Source organism: Camellia sinensis, chromosome 2, assembly GCF_055761805.1.
Source record: "Camellia sinensis isolate YWXY chromosome 2, ASM5576180v1, whole genome shotgun sequence".
Classification (NCBI taxonomy): Eukaryota; Viridiplantae; Streptophyta; class Magnoliopsida; order Ericales; family Theaceae; genus Camellia; species Camellia sinensis.
Window position 1 is genome coordinate 50,256,452 of NC_138962.1, and position 13,352 is coordinate 50,269,803.

Consider the following 13,352-nt stretch of genomic DNA (forward strand, 5'->3'; position numbering starts at 1 on the left):
AAAAGTATTTTTTTTTTTTTTTCCCAGGTGAAGGCAGAGGCTGCTTTGTGTGTGTGTGCACACGCGCGCGCTGGGTGATCATCTTCGGTGGGGTTATCATCATTGTGGACAAGCATAGTGCTGTTGTTTTGATTCGGTGGGTTTGGCTTGGTAGTGTAATAGAAATTGTTCTTGGTTCGTTGCTACTGTTGTTTCTGATTCGAAGTTGATTTGGGTTATAATTTTGGGTTATTATTTTGGGTCTTCTACAACTCTGTTTCGAAAAATTTTGTTCATCTATTTGGTAAGATCTTTCCTCTTATTTGTTTGTGCTTATTTAGAATTCACCTAAGATTGTTTTGTAAGACCATTCATGTCTCGTTTGTAATCATTTGGAAACTTTTTGGTTGATAGTGGAATCGGATTTCGATCCCATAGACGTACCTCACATTGAGGGAACCACGTAAAAATTCTTGTGTCACTGTTGATTTAATTTTTCTACATTTGGTTTTATTTCCATTGATTGATTTACTTGTGGAAAATCATCTATTTTTCCTAACAACTGGTATCAGAGCTTACAGTTTATTTGGGTTTATTTATTTGTGTAAATCAATGGAGGGGAATGTGGGTTGTATGTCTAGCTTCAATGGAAGCAATTTGGTATCTTGGAAAACTAAAATGGACGATTTATTATTTTGCAAAGATTTCTATGGGCCTATTGAGGGTGATAGTGGCAAACCTGAGAATATAAAAGATGATGATTGGAAGAGGCTTAATCAAAAAGCTGTTGGTGTTATCCGTCAATAGATTGATGACAGTGTGTTTCATCATGTTGCTACTAAAACTTCGACACATGATTTATGGAAAAAATTAGGTCTTTATAATAGAAAATCAGCCACAAATAAAACTTTTCTATTTCGAAAGTTGGTTAATTTAAAATATAAAAATGGCAGCCACATTCCTGAACATTTGAATGAAATAAAGAGTATTGTTAACCAACTTGCTTTTTTGAAAATTGTTTTTAATGATGAATTACAGGCTTTGATGCTACTTAGTTCTTTGCCCGAAAGTTGGGAGACTTTGGTTGTGACGGTTAGTAATTCGGCGCCCGATGGAGTTGTCACAATGAGCTAAGTCACAATGAGCTAAGTCACTAGTAACTTGTTGAATGAAGAAACTAGAAGAAAATCAGCGGGTTTTTCTCATTTAGAGGCATTTGTTGTGAGAGGTCGAAGCAAAACAAAGGAGAGGAGTAAGGCTCCTCATGGTCGTGATCAAAGCCGTGACAAATCAAGAGATGCTTTTTTTTTCAAAGAAAGATATTAAGTGTCATTATTGCCATGAGAAAGGACACATGAAGTGGGAATGCCGAAAGCTCAAGAACAAAGAGAAAATGCATGACAAAAGTGTGGATAAGAAGCAAGAAGTTACAATGGCGGTTACTACTGATGATCTCATGGTTGTTTGTGAAGATGATTGTGTCAATTTTGTGAGCCAAGAGAGCAATTGGGTGATTGATTCCGATACTTCTTTTCATGTGACTGTAACCTAAAAGCTTTTCTGTATATTCAATCGTGCTAATACAAAGATTACAACCAATATATATAACAATCCTAACCCTAATCTGAAATAGGAAATACAATCAATCTAATATTCACAATCAATCTAAAATACGTTTCCATAATTAACATAATATTCACCCCCACTCAAACTCAAGGTGTTTTAGCAGAAAACACTGAGAGTTGCTAAAAAGAAACTAAAAGCGAGTAGTGGTGTGAGTCTTCGTAAAGAAGTCAGCAAGTTGTAATGCCGAAGAGACAAAAGGAAGCGAAATGGAGCCAGACTGCAGATGCTGACGTACAAAATAACAATCAATCTCAATGTGTTTTGTTTGCTCATGGAAGACAATGTTATGCGCAATCTGAATAGCAAGCGATTGTCACAGTAAAGGGAGGTTGGAGAAGACTGAGGGACACGCAACTCGGTCAAGAGACAACGAAGCCAAACAATCTCAGTAGTGGCATGAGCCATAAGCACGGTACTCAGCCTCGGCAGCGGAACGCGCAACAACAATCTATTTCTTTACCTTCCATGAGATCAAGAATCACGAAGGAACATGCAGAAGCCAGAAGTGAACTTGCGATCAATGACATCACCAGCCCAATCAGAATCAGCATAAGCCCCCAAGTCCAAAGAAGAAGTAAAAGACAATAGTAAACCTTGAAATATAGTGCCTCAGAGATAGCAAAGAATCCGAGCCAAAGCAGCCCAATGGGTAGAGCGAGGAGTGGAGACAAACTGACTAACCACATGAACAGTATAGGCAAGATCAGGACGAGTAATCGTCAGATAGACTAAGCAACCCATGAGCTCTCGATATAAAGTAAGATCATCCAGAAGAATACCATCAGTAGTGTTGAGCTTTACATTAAACTCAATGGGGGTATCAGAAATCTTAGTGTCAGTAAGACCAGCACGATGAATAACCTCTTTGGCATACTTGGCTTGAGATAGAAAGTAGCCCTTGGGAATACCAAGAAAATACCGCAATTGGCCCAGATCCTTCATTTCGAAGGTACAGAAAAGATGCTGCTTGACCTCAAATATAGCAAAAGAGTTAGAACCAGTGATGATCATATCATCCACATATAGTAATAATGTAACAAATCCAGCAGAGGTGTGGAGGAGAAATAAAGCAGAGTCCTGGGCACAAGGATAAAACCCAAGCTTAGTAACAGAAGTTTGAAAGCAATCATACTAAGTACGAGGAGACTGCTTCAGACCATACAGAGCACGCCGAAGGCGACAAACCTATCCAGAGGAATGATAAAGGCCGGGGGGAGGTCGCATGTAAACCTCTTCTGTGAGATGGCTATTAAGAAAAACATTCTTAACATCCATCTGATAAAGAGGCCAAGAACGAACAACAGCAAAAGAGATCAAAGTACGAACAGTAGTCATCTTGGCAACAAGAGCAAAGGTCTCTTCATAATCAATACCATGCTCCTGTGAGAAACCTTTGGCAACCAAACGAGCTTTATAGCGCTCAAGAGATCAATCAAAATGAGTCTTGACTTTGTAGACCCATTTGCAACCAACCAGATTCTTACCAGCAGGAAAAGGAACCAAATCTCAAGTACTAGTTTTCTGTAAAGCAGACAACTCATCCTCCATAGCTTAAACCCAATAAGGATCCTGACAAGCCTTCTTGTAAGACTGAGGTTTTGAAAAAGAATGAATAGCAGACAAAAAAGTACGATAGGAAGCAGAAAAACATGTAATAGACCAACCCAACATGTTTGGAGGATGGCTGTCACGACCCAAACCCGGCCCTATGGGTTTAGCACCGTAACCGGCCAGTAATCCGAGATTACCGAAGGCCTGCTGAACAGTAATACAGTGAAACAGAGTACAGGGCCTGGCGGAAGCCAATACAGTAAATAAATAGTGTCCATTGAGCTGTGACAGTCTGTATGCAAAAAGGCTTTTCATACATTATACAAAAACAGTACAGAACAGTATACACAATATTCATATCCATTTAACTAGGGACTCAACCCCACATAACAGTACAGAAAACATTCCGTCTGTACAACACAGTATACAAAATTAACAGTCACACAGTACAGGGACCTAATCCCTGTATAACAGTACAGTAAACAGTCAGTCTATACAAAACAGTGAAACAGTACAAAAAGGGGGAAATTCTAAAACACCCCTAAGCCTTAACAGTAGGCTCGGAACCTCGCAGTGAGGCACAAAGGCTGGCTTGACAAAACTGGAGTAACCCTGACGCCTCTAGCTGCGGTCTGGTGCCTGTACACCTACATATATATATGAGCAGTGAGCTAAAGCCCAGTGAATAACATAAAGCGTAAAGGGGTTTAGAATGAATGTCCTTACAGTAATGAAAACAGTTCATTTCAATCAGTAATTCAGTTGCTCAGTACAGTAAACAGTCATATGTGGTACATCCATTAGCATAACAGTAACAGTAGGTCTTAAAAGACCGAACAGTAATGATGGCCATCAGTCAGTAAACAGTAGTGGTTCCACAAGGAAACCGACAGAGATCTCTGTGACAGTAACAGTAACAGTAAACCGTAGATACTAAGGATGCCACAGTACAGTTCAGAAATAAAGGACATACATTCATTCAGTAAATAATACCAGTTCAGTAAACAGTTCAGTTCAGTATTCAGAAGATAATCAGTTGAACATATCTTTACACAATTGTTACTCACAGAGTTCTGGGCTACAGTATGCTAGAGCGTGTCTCCCCAGTTGCCAACCCTACACAGTTCACAGGTTGAACACACTAAGCTACACAGTTGGGAAATCTCATAACTTAATCCCTAATTTGCCTTGGTGTGTTCTACAATGATATCCTCATCAAGGTGCCTTAAACTAGGCCTAAGAATGCCTAGGATGGGATGAGGATGCAAAAATACACTTAGAAAACATTTCGCAAAGTTTGCTGAAAATAGGAGCCTCGCTCGAGCGAGACTTTCTACGCTCGAGCGTAAGTCCAAAATCAAAGGCTTCGCTCGAGCGAGTAATCCTTCGCTCGAGCGGTCTGCAAAACAGTAAAAGTACTGGATGCTGAAATTTTACGCGCGATGGTCGCTCGATGGTCGCTCGAGCGGAGCCCTGGACAAAGGTGCTCGCTCGAGCGGGGAATCCTTCGCTCGAGCGAGGAAGCCAAATCTGGAATTTCCAGATCTGCCTCCCAAGCTCAAACCAAGCATTCAACCACTCCAAACTCGACCTCTTGGGCCCAAATTCTGGAAAACATCATTAAATTCAATGTATAACAAGTTTCAAAGCTCAATTTATGAATTCAAGCCCCAAAGGTGAGTCAATTAGAACCATATTCAAACCCATTTTCAAGAATATGAAGAACATGCAAACATGCAAGGATTTAAACCAAATCAAAGCTTCAAAGCTTGTTCAAATGAGCTCATTCTTTTCAAAACAAGATGAAAACATGGTCTACTCTTACAACATGGACATGCATGTAACCATTTACCATGAATTCAACTCAAAACTCATTAATTCAACCATGCATGCAAGAAATGAGCTTCAATTCACCATTAATGACCCAAATCATGACTTAGTTCTACAATGAAGCATGAACCATGCAAGAACTAGTTCAATAGCATCAATAAGAAGATAAGATCCTTACCTAGAGCTTGAATTAGAAGACTAGGAGCTCAAATATGCAATCTATACTTCAATTCCTTCAATTCTCCAAGCAAAACCCAAGGTAGAATTCAATTCCTCTCACTCTCTCTCCTCTCTTCCCTCTTGGTCGGCAATGAGAAGGAAAATGGCTGAGGAAATGTTGTTCTTGGCTCAAGTATGTGTGTGAGATAGTGGCCCACTCAATGGCAAAACGGTAATTAAGTCCAACTCTTTAATTAGCTTATTTTAATCTAATTTAATCATACCTAATCAATTTTCAGATACTTATACCATAAAATCACATTAAATATGAGGGTCACGTAACATCAATCGGTTTCAGATTCGGCCGCCGATAAGGCCTTCAAATAGCAGTTTAAACATATAAACATGAACAGATAATCAGACAATCAAACAGATAGAATGCAATTAACTAACATATACTCAGTCAATTCAGTTTCAACTTCAGTCAGTCGGTTCAGTATTTCATTCAGTTCGATTATCAGTTAGTTATCAGTCATTATCAGCTTCGTTTAACAGTAATCGGTGATTAACGGTAATCAATCGGTCATAAATCAGTAAACAGTACGAGGGTTGTTACAGTCTCCCCTCCTTATAAAGAGTTTAGTCCTCTAAACTCGAGTTACCTTCATTCTGGAAGAAAACAGGATTCAGTGGAAACAGTTCAGGATATCGTTTGGCCATGTCATCTTCCCTTTCCCAAGTGGCATTCACGCCACCGTGGTTTTGCCAGTCAACTTTCACTAACGGGATCTCTTTGTTCCTCAGTTTCTTGATCCGTCTGTTTACAATCTGTATAGGCCGTTCCTCGTATGTGTAGTCATCACTCAACACTACGTGGGTAGGCTCTATTACATGGAAGGGATCCCGAAGATAGTCTCTTAACATAGAAATGTGGAAAACATTATGCATGTGTTCCATTTCAGGAGGGAGCGCAACTTGATACGCCACCGGATTAATTTTCTCAATAATCTCATAAGGTCCGACGTATCTCGGTGCTAACTTGCCTTTGACTCCAAAACGAGTCTGGCCTTTCATTGGTGTCACTTTCACAAAAACGTGATCACCCACTTCATACTCTCTGTCCCGTCTTCTGACATCTGCATAACTTTTCTGTCTACTCTGTGCAGTTTTCAATCTTTGCTGTATCAGTTTCACTTTTTCAGTTGTTTCATATACAATCTCGGGCCCAAGCAAAGGCCCATCTCCAACTTCTGCCCAGCAAATTGGAGATCTACATTTTCTGCCATACAATGCCTCAAAAGGCGCCATACCAATACTCGAATGGTAGCTGTTGTTGTAGGCGAATTCAGCTAAGGGCAAATGGCTTTCCCAGTCTCCCTGAAAATCAAGGACACACATTCTCAGTAGATCCTCCAGAGTTTGGATGGTCCTTTCAGATTGGCCATCTGTCTGAGGATGATAGGCACTACTCAGCCTCAATTCAGTACCCAATGCAGTCTGTAGGCTTTGCCAAAACCTCGATGTAAACTTCGAATCCCTGTCAGAAACAATAGACACAGGCACTCCATGCAGTCTAACAATTTCATCAATATAGATAACAGCCAATTTGTCCGCATTATAAATCGTCTTGACAGGTAAGAAGTGAGCAGATTTGGTTAGTCTATCAACAATAACCCAAATTGAATCCATACCTTTTCTGGAGCGAGGTAACCCAACGATAAAATCCATCGTGATGTGCTCCCATTTCCATTCCGGTATGGGTAAGGGTTGCAGTAATCCGACAGGTCGTTGATGTTCAGCTTTGACCTGTTGGCAATGAAGACATTTGGATACAAAATCAGCAATTTCTTTCTTCATTCCCGGCCACCAGAAATTCTGTTTCAGATCTTGGTACATTTTCGTATTCCCCGGATGGATAGACAATTTCGAATTGTGGCCTTCTTGCAGAACTCTTCTTTTCAGTTCAGTATCATTCGGTACACACAGTCTTTCTTGAAATTTCAGTACATTATTCTCAAATTTGAATCCCGGTCTCGGTTTAGATTCTCTTTCCTCGATGATCTTCTTCAAGAAATCATCCAGTCGCTGTTTCTCTTTAATTTCCTCAATCAGTGCCGGTTGAGCAGAAATAGCAGCTAAGGTTCCACCTTGTTCCCGTAAAACAATTTCAATTTCAGATTTTTCAAGGTCACAAAGCAACTCTTTCTGTCCTGTAAGCAAACATGCTAAGTTTCCAATCGATTTCCGGCTCAATGCATCGGCAACGGTATTGGCTTTTCCTGGGTGGTACAAGATCTGTAGGTCGTAATCCTTTATCAGTTCTAGCCATCTCCGCTGTCTCATATTCAGTTCTTTCTGTGTGAAGAAATACTTCAAGCTCTTGTGGTCGGTATATACTTCACATGTTACCCCGTACAGGTAGTGACGCCAAATTTTCAGTGCAAATACTACTGCAGCAAGTTCCAGATCATGGGTCGGGTAATTCTTTTCATGTGGTCTCAGTTGTCGGGAAGCATAAGCTATAACCTTCCCATTCTGCATTAAAACACATCCCAAACCCTTATGAGAAGCATCACTAAATACAGTATAACCATCCGTACCTGAGGGTAAAGTCAAAACTGGTGCAGTCACAAGTCGAGTTTTCAACTCCTGGAAAGCAGATTCTCTTTGGTCGGTCCAGTCAAATGATGTCCCCTTTTGAGTTAACTGAGTCAATGGTAGAGCAATTTTGGAGAAATCTTTGACAAATCTTCTGTAATATCCAGCCAATCCCAAAAAGCTTCGGACTTCAGTCACATTTGTTGGTCTAGGCCAGTTCACCACAGCTTCAATTTTCTGCGGATCAACAGAAATTCCATCTTTGCTAACAACATGCCCCAAAAACATAACATGGTCAAGCCAAAATTCACATTTAGACAGTTTAGCATACAGTTTCTGTTCCCTTAAGGTTTGTAGGGCAAGTCTCAGATGATGTTCATGCTGTTCTATACTTTTGGAGTAAATCAATATGTCATCGATAAATACAACAATAAAGTCATCAAGGTATGGTTTAAAAATTCTGTTCATGAGGTCCATAAAAGCAGCTGGTGCATTCGTGACTCCAAAAGGCATAACCAAAAATTCATAATGTCCATACCTCGTTCTAAAAGCAGTTTTATCGATGTCTTCCGGTTTAACCTTCAGTTGATGATACCCCGATCTGAGATCAATCTTAGAAAATACTTGTGCACCCTGTAACTGATCAAATAAATCATCAATGCGTGGCAAAGGGTATTTGTTCTTTACAGTTACCTTATTCAGTTCACGGTAGTCAATGCACAGTCTCAGTGAGCCATCTTTCTTCTTGACAAACAAAACTGGTGCACCCCATGGTGAGGTACTGGGTCTGATGAACTTTTTGTCTAACAGTTCTTGCAATTGCACTTTCAGTTCCTTCAGTTCAGTTGGAGCCATTCTGTAAGGAGCTTTAGAAACTGGTTGTGTTCCGGGAATCACATCAACGGTAAATTCAATCTCCCTATCAGTCAAATCTCCTGGAAGATTATCTGGAAAAACATCTGGAAATTCCCTGACTATAGGAATACAATTCACATCAGTTTTAACACTATCATCAGTAGACACAGTCAGTACAGAACACAGATATCCTTTACACCCCTTTCTAATTAATTTAACAGCTTCCACTGACGAAATCAAATACGGAGGAGGTACTACTCCACTCCCATTAAACACAAATTCAGGCAAACCAGGTGGACGGAAAACAACTTGCTTGGTCACACAGTCAATAGTGGCATGATATTTTTGTAACCAATCCATCCCCAATATTACGTCAAAATGATCAATGTTCAATGGCAGTAAATCAATAAACAGATGCATATCCCCAACAATAATTTCACATGCGGGGTACATATAAGCACATGTCATGGATCCCCCTACGGGTGATGATACGGCTAGCAGATAGTTCATGGGTTCTAAGGGTCTATCCAATTTCCGTGAAAAAGCATATGATACATAAGAATGCGTAGACCCCGAATCAATCAGTACATATGCATTTTGAGTACAGATAGAGAGAATACCTGACACAACGGTCTCGGTATTCTGCACATCTCTCGGTACTAGTGCGAACACTCGGCCTTGCCTCATAGGCTCTTTCCCGGTAGCTTTAGGGTTAGGCTTTGGTGGAGCATTTGACACTGCTGCGCTTGGTGCAGCTTTACCACTGGCTTGTGGAGCAGAGGGGCAGTCTTTAACCATGTGGCCCACCTTGCCACACCTGTAACAGGCTCCAGATATTCTGTAGCAGACTCCCTTGTGCTTCTTGCCACACTCAGGACAGGGTGGTATGAATCCACTCCCTTGACTGGGGCTAGTTGTTGTCCCCGTATTCTGTTTCTTGTTGGCTGGGTTGTGCTTGCCTTTCTTGAATTTGAAACCCTGCCTTTTACCATGCCATTCGGTTATTGGTGTTTCAGATTGCTTCACCGCTACAATGTTCGACTCGGCCATCAATGCCCGGTCGAGAACACCCACAAAAGTCGGTAGTTTCAAGACATTTATTCGATCAAGTATTGCCACATTAAGGCCACCTTCAAATTTCCTGGCCTTCTTATATTCAGTATCCACCATATGCGGTGCATATCTAGCAAGCTCAGTAAACTTCGTCTCGTATTCTGCAACGGACATTGTGCCCTGCTTCAGTTGTTCAAACTCAGTTACTTTCCTATCCCTGACACACTGTGGGAAGTACTTTTCAAAGAAGGACTCCTTGAACTGAGCCCAAGTCATAACAGTGTTTGTTTCACGGATTAACATCCACCACCTTCTAGCTTCTTCTTGTAAGGTGAAGGTAGCTAACAGTACTTTATTCGCTTCAGAGCACGGAAACACTTCAAATAATTTCTCTGTTTCCAGAACCCAAGCTTCAGCTTTTAGCGGTTCAAGGCCTCCCTGAAAGGATGGCGGTTTCATCTTACTGAACTTCTGGGTGAGAGCAATAATATCCCCATCATCCGCATTCGCATTAGGTTCCGGCTGTACCGGAGGAGGAGGAGGTGGGGGCTGTTGGTTCTGTTGTTGTTCCAGTCTAGCAGTTATCAGTTCTATCATTCTTTCCATTCTTGCCTCAGTAGATGAGGACTCAGGTTCATTTGCATTGTCCATTTCACTATAAGCAGTTATAACAGTTTTAAACATAAGCAGTCATTTGTTTCATAGTTTAAGACATTAACAGATATTCAGTCATAACATAGCCACACACTTTTCAAGTTCATGAGATGTCCTAATTACTTTTCTAGGACACCCTATAGCTCATTTGGACACGTGTGTGCGGTATAACTCGTGGTAAGTATCGCTCTGATACCACTCTGTCACGACCCAAACCCGGCCCTATGGGTTTAGCACCGTAACCGGCCAGTAATCCGAGATTACCGAAGGCCTGCTGAACAGTAATACAGTGAAACAGAGTACAGGGCCTGGCGGAAGCCAATACAGTAAATAAATAGTGTCCATTGAGCTGTGACAGTCTGTATGCAAAAAGGCTTTTCATACATTATACAAAAACAGTACAGAACAGTATACACAATATTCATATCCATTTAACTAGGGACTCAACCCCACATAACAGTACAGAAAACATTCCGTCTGTACAACACAGTATACAAAATTAACAGTCACACAGTACAGGGACCTAATCCCTGTATAACAGTACAGTAAACAGTCAGTCTATACAAAACAGTGAAACAGTACAAAAAGGGGGAAATTCTAAAACACCCCTAAGCCTTAACAGTAGGCTCGGAACCTCGCAGTGAGGCACAAAGGCTGGCTTGACAAAACTGGAGTAACCCTGACGCCTCTAGCTGCGGTCTGGTGCCTGTACACCTACATATATATATGAGCAGTGAGCTAAAGCCCAGTGAATAACATAAAGCGTAAAGGGGTTTAGAATGAATGTCCTTACAGTAATGAAAACAGTTCATTTCAATCAGTAATTCAGTTGCTCAGTACAGTAAACAGTCATATGTGGTACATCCATTAGCATAACAGTAACAGTAGGTCTTAAAAGACCGAACAGTAATGATGGCCATCAGTCAGTAAACAGTAGTGGTTCCACAAGGAAACCGACAGAGATCTCTGTGACAGTAACAGTAACAGTAAACCGTAGATACTAAGGATGCCACAGTACAGTTCAGAAATAAAGGACATACATTCATTCAGTAAATAATACCAGTTCAGTAAACAGTTCAGTTCAGTATTCAGAAGATAATCAGTTGAACATATCTTTACACAATTGTTACTCACAGAGTTCTGGGCTACAGTATGCTAGAGCGTGTCTCCCCAGTTGCCAACCCTACACAGTTCACAGGTTGAACACACTAAGCTACACAGTTGGGAAATCTCATAACTTAATCCCTAATTTGCCTTGGTGTGTTCTACAATGATATCCTCATCAAGGTGCCTTAAACTAGGCCTAAGAATGCCTAGGATGGGATGAGGATGCAAAAATACACTTAGAAAACATTTCGCAAAGTTTGCTGAAAATAGGAGCCTCGCTCGAGCGAGACTTTCTACGCTCGAGCGTAAGTCCAAAATCAAAGGCTTCGCTCGAGCGAGTAATCCTTCGCTCGAGCGGTCTGCAAAACAGTAAAAGTACTGGATGCTGAAATTTTACGCGCGATGGTCGCTCGATGGTCGCTCGAGCGGAGCCCTGGACAAAGGTGCTCGCTCGAGCGGGGAATCCTTCGCTCGAGCGAGGAAGCCAAATCTGGAATTTCCAGATCTGCCTCCCAAGCTCAAACCAAGCATTCAACCACTCCAAACTCGACCTCTTGGGCCCAAATTCTGGAAAACATCATTAAATTCAATGTATAACAAGTTTCAAAGCTCAATTTATGAATTCAAGCCCCAAAGGTGAGTCAATTAGAACCATATTCAAACCCATTTTCAAGAATATGAAGAACATGCAAACATGCAAGGATTTAAACCAAATCAAAGCTTCAAAGCTTGTTCAAATGAGCTCATTCTTTTCAAAACAAGATGAAAACATGGTCTACTCTTACAACATGGACATGCATGTAACCATTTACCATGAATTCAACTCAAAACTCATTAATTCAACCATGCATGCAAGAAATGAGCTTCAATTCACCATTAATGACCCAAATCATGACTTAGTTCTACAATGAAGCATGAACCATGCAAGAACTAGTTCAATAGCATCAATAAGAAGATAAGATCCTTACCTAGAGCTTGAATTAGAAGACTAGGAGCTCAAATATGCAATCTATACTTCAATTCCTTCAATTCTCCAAGCAAAACCCAAGGTAGAATTCAATTCCTCTCACTCTCTCTCCTCTCTTCCCTCTTGGTCGGCAATGAGAAGGAAAATGGCTGAGGAAATGTTGTTCTTGGCTCAAGTATGTGTGTGAGATAGTGGCCCACTCAATGGCAAAACGGTAATTAAGTCCAACTCTTTAATTAGCTTATTTTAATCTAATTTAATCATACCTAATCAATTTTCAGATACTTATACCATAAAATCACATTAAATATGAGGGTCACGTAACATCAATCGGTTTCAGATTCGGCCGCCGATAAGGCCTTCAAATAGCAGTTTAAACATATAAACATGAACAGATAATCAGACAATCAAACAGATAGAATGCAATTAACTAACATATACTCAGTCAATTCAGTTTCAACTTCAGTCAGTCGGTTCAGTATTTCATTCAGTTCGATTATCAGTTAGTTATCAGTCATTATCAGCTTCGTTTAACAGTAATCGGTGATTAACGGTAATCAATCGGTCATAAATCAGTAAACAGTACGAGGGTTGTTACAATGGCGCACTCAAGTAGGATATCAGTGTGCAGCAGGATCAGAGTCGTCAGAAGTAAGAGGATCAACAGCAGGGGTAGAGACAACCGGTGGAGGAGGAGCCTTGCGATGAAAATAAACTAACAGCGGAGGAGGAGAAGAAACCGAAGGAGAAGCAGCCAAAGATGAAGCAGAAGGAGAAGATGGAACAAGCTCAGGAGGAACTGCGGAGATGTACTCATTAGACGGGACCTCAGAAGGAAATGGATCAATATGAACCAAATCCTCTTTGGAAACTGGGGCGGTGAGAGGAAGAATATGAAAGTAAGGTAGACATTCGAGAAAGGCAACATGGCGGGAAACATAAAGGCGACGGGAAACAAGGTCATAACAGTGAT

General features: G+C 40.9%; 1 protein-coding gene across 1 annotated transcript in view; it reads right to left on the reverse strand.

Annotated features, from left to right (window-relative positions):
• Nucleotides 1-13,352, reverse strand: part of LOC114289866 (BRASSINOSTEROID INSENSITIVE 1-associated receptor kinase 1) — a 60,675-nt gene that overhangs the window by 38,204 nt on the left and 9,119 nt on the right. The window lies entirely within an intron of this gene.